This window comes from Prunus mume, linkage group LG4 (genome assembly GCF_029339155.1).
Source record: "Prunus mume cultivar Tortuosa linkage group LG4, ASM2933915v1, whole genome shotgun sequence".
Taxonomy (NCBI): domain Eukaryota; kingdom Viridiplantae; phylum Streptophyta; class Magnoliopsida; order Rosales; family Rosaceae; genus Prunus; species Prunus mume.
In genome coordinates, this window is record NC_142701.1 from 3,827,275 (window position 1) to 3,831,227 (window position 3,953).

Here is a 3,953-nt window from a genome sequence, read left to right on the forward strand (position 1 = left end):
TCCCGCCTGCAGATTGAGAAAATTGCGCTCGCCCACTCAAAAGCCTCACAAAAGCTTAAGGTACATTGAAGCTCTGCCAGAATCAACCTTTGGTATCGATTTATAATTGAAACCTGGCAGCCAAGGTTGTCAACGGTCCAGTCCAGCCCAAGCGTCTCCAGTCCAGCCCGGGCATTTCCAGTCCAGCCTGTAACCTTCCATCTCGACAGAAATGGAGTTCCAACAGTATCTTCATCTCTCTAGCATGAGTATTTATTGTTATAGTTTTGTAAAAGGCAGTTACTGCCTAAAAACAATTTAAATCCCATCAACCATTCTGGCGCAGAACAACCTCTTTATACTTGAATAAATTGTTAAAGTCCTCACCAGTCTGAGGCAAGAAAAGAACTTACTTGGGAGATATTCCTCACCCAAATTCACAATCGTTTGTTTGCAGAAATCAGGTAACTTGGGGCGCAAGTTATCCATTCCAAACTAAGTCTGCTAGAATTTTTATTACTAGCAGTGGCACGCTCGCACACCAAAGAAAGCTGACTTGTTGACCAGTTTATGGTTCTCAAGGCGTGGGGAACTTTGCCCTTCCATCATAGGAGTAAACGCAAAACGGGCAAACAGCTATAAAGTATGCAGTTTTTCTTTTGTTTGCAAATCTTAACTGTTAAAAGAGCATAAGGTTATCTCTGCTCATAAAGTTTTGACCAAAATTTGAAAATTGCTATGCAGAATGAGTAAGCCACAGCTGCTCAGTGTGTAGGAGTTCTTGAATTTAACAGTTTGGTCAGAAAATTGCATCAGTGTTCGTAGCCTTCTATATGATTCTCCATCCACAAATGGAAAGTTGTACAGATTGATCACAGCACTTATGGAACAATCTGGACAGTTGATTGCACTAGCTTGTGAGTATCTTTACATCCATAGATGTGAGTTACTTGCAGGAAGCTTGTACGATTAACTGTCTAGGATTTTGGAACATGTTTAAACTTAAACCCAAAGGTATGAGATAACATGTTTAAGTAAAGTTTTAGGGACAGTTTTTATTTAATTTGTATTGCAAATTCTACAGTGAATCACAACTCCATCGAAACCTTGACTGGATCAAATTATAGCAAATGGAAACAAGATCTGGAAATATCTCTAGGTTTTACTGGATTACGATTTTGTGCTCAGAGAGAAACCTCCCCAGGAACCAGCTGCAGATGCTTCTGCAGAAACCAAGACTAAGTTTGCCAAATGGGAAAAGGCAAACAAGATGGCTATGTTAATCATGCAAAGGGCTATGTCTTCATCAGTGAAAGGAAGCATTCCTAAATCCAAGAATGCACAGCAATACTATGAGTCAATTGCACAAAGGTTCAAGGAATCTGAAAAAGTGTCAAGAGTTCCCTGCTGAATCAATTGATTGATATGAAGTATGATGGACAGGGTTGTGTGAGAGCTCATATCATGAACTTGATTGACATAGGAACGAAATTACAAGAGCTGGATATGACAGTACATAAGGACATGATGGTCCATTTTGCACTAAATTCATTGCCTAAAGAGTTTAAATCTCTCAAGGAAACCTACATTGCTCAGAAGGAGACCTGGACCTTGAATGATCTTATTACTATTTCTGTCCAACAAGAGCACAATATCATAAGAGAAAAGGGAGCCAAAATGGTCAACATGGTTCAGACTAAACAAAACAAAGAAAACAAGTATAAGCCTGCTGCTGGGAAAGAAAAGGAGAACAGTACTGAGATAAGGCTTTGAAACCTACAACTGGATTAGGTTGTTTCTTTTGCAAGAAAGCAGGACACATGGAAATACAAAAAGTGGCTGGAAAAGAAGAAGGGAAAAGGAGTTTACAAGCAAGAGGCTGCCAAGCAAGGATGAAGTGAAGGTGTTCGTGGGAAATGGAGAAGAAGTCCAAGTTAATTACGTAGGGACAGTTAGAATCAAGTTAGAATTTGGTTTTGTTTTGGAATTAGATGAAGTAGTTTATGTTCCTTCTATGAAGAAAAGTTTGATTTCAGTTACTAGACTTGTAAAATCAAAGTTCAGTTTGAATTTTGATGGAACTAGTTGTTCTATTTTCAGAAATAAATATTTAGTTGGCAAAGCAAGTCTCATTGATGGAATATTTCGATTAAACTGCAAAAGAACTGAAATGGAAATAAACACTGTGCAAACCAAAACCAATGAGATTTCCTTCAAATTATGGCATAAAAGACTTGGACATGTTTCAAAAGAAATGATAACACAACTGTGTAAGGAATCTGTCTTACCACCATTGAATCATGAAAACGAAGATGAAGTTTGCATTCCATGTATCAAAGGGAAATTAACCAACTTAAGAAAGAAAGGGGCATTGGGAAGCAAAGGTTTACTGGAACTCATTCATACGGATATATGTGGACCCTTTCCAAATCCAACTCATGAGGGATTTAACTACTTTATAACTTTTACAGATGATTTTTCAAGATATGGATATATCTATCTCATTAAAGAGAAATCAAGTGCATTGGACAAGTTCAAAATTTATAAGGCTGAAGTAGAAAACCAGTTGAACTTGAAAATAAAGGTGGTTAGATCGGATAGAGGAGGAGAGTACTATGGAAGGTTTGATGAGACTGGAAGGAATCCTGGACCCTTTGCTAAGTTTCTTCAAGAAGAAGGAATTATAGCTCAGTACACCAACCCAGGTACACCTCAACAAAATGGAATTTCAGAAAGAAGAAACAGGACCTTGAAAGACATGATAAGGAGTATGATGAGCTGTACAAATCTGCCAATTTTTCTTTGGGGAGAAGCTTTAAAAACAGCCAACTATATTCTAAATAGAATTCCAACCAAAAGCATAAATAGAATTCCCTATGAAGTGTGGAATGGAAGGAAGCCTAGCATTAAACATCTGAAAATATGGGGCTATAAAGCAGAAGCAAAACCTTACAATCCAGCAGAAAAGAAGTTGGATCCAAAAACCATAAGTGGTTTTTTTGTTGGCTATCCTGAAAGAACAAAGGGATACAGATTTTATTGTCCCAAACACACTACTAGATTCATAGAAACCTCAAGAGCAGTCTTTATAGAAACTGACCAAGAAATAGATGAGGAAGAAAGTTTCAGTTTTGAAGAAATAATCTTGAACCATGACATGCCACAGAATCCAAGTAAAGAAATTGTTAGATTACCTCAAATGGATTCAATCAACACTCAACTCGAACACACTGAAGAGACCAATGTCAATGAACCTGAAATTGCAGAACCAATGGAGTTAAATGACAATCAAGCACCACCAGCAGAAAATCAAGACATGGCTCAAGCACAAGAAGTAGCAAATCCAGAACCAAACTTGGAACTAAGAAGATCACAAAGGCAAAAAAACCTGCCTTAGGAGATGATTATTTTGTATACCTACAGGGAGCAGAACATGATGTGAATATCATGGAAGATCCTGCAACATTCAAACAGGCCATGACAAGTGAAAAGAAAGAAAACTGGCTTGCAGCAATGAAGTCAGAACTGAATTCAATGGAGAAAAATGGAGTCTGGAAGCTTGTGACCTTACCTCAAGGTTGCAAACCAATTGGTAGTAAATTGATATATAAAATGAAACTGGACTCAAAAGGACATATAGATAGGTATAAGGCAAGATTGGTTGCAAAGGGATTCACACAGAAAGAAGGAATAGATTTTAATGAGACTTTCTCACCGGTCTCGACCAAGGATTCATTAAGGGTTATCATGGCCCTTGTAGCACATTTTGACCTCCACTTGCACCAGATGGATGTCAAGACAGCTTTCCTAAATGGAGATTTGGAAGAAGACATATATATGGTGCAACCTGAAGGTTTTGTTCAAGAAGGGGGAAAGGACTTGGTCTGCAAGCTAAACAAGTCAATCTATGGATTAAAGCAAGCCTCTAGACAGTGGTACCTAAAGTTCAACAAGGAAGTGAAAGACTTTGGTTT

The 3,953-nt window shown here is 38.0% G+C and overlaps 1 pseudogene; it reads left to right on the forward strand.

Moving 5' to 3' along the window:
- Positions 1 to 1,400: 1,400 nt before the first annotated feature.
- Positions 1,401 to 2,080, forward strand: LOC148917687 (uncharacterized; annotated as a pseudogene).
- Positions 2,081 to 3,953: the final 1,873 nt, after the last annotated feature.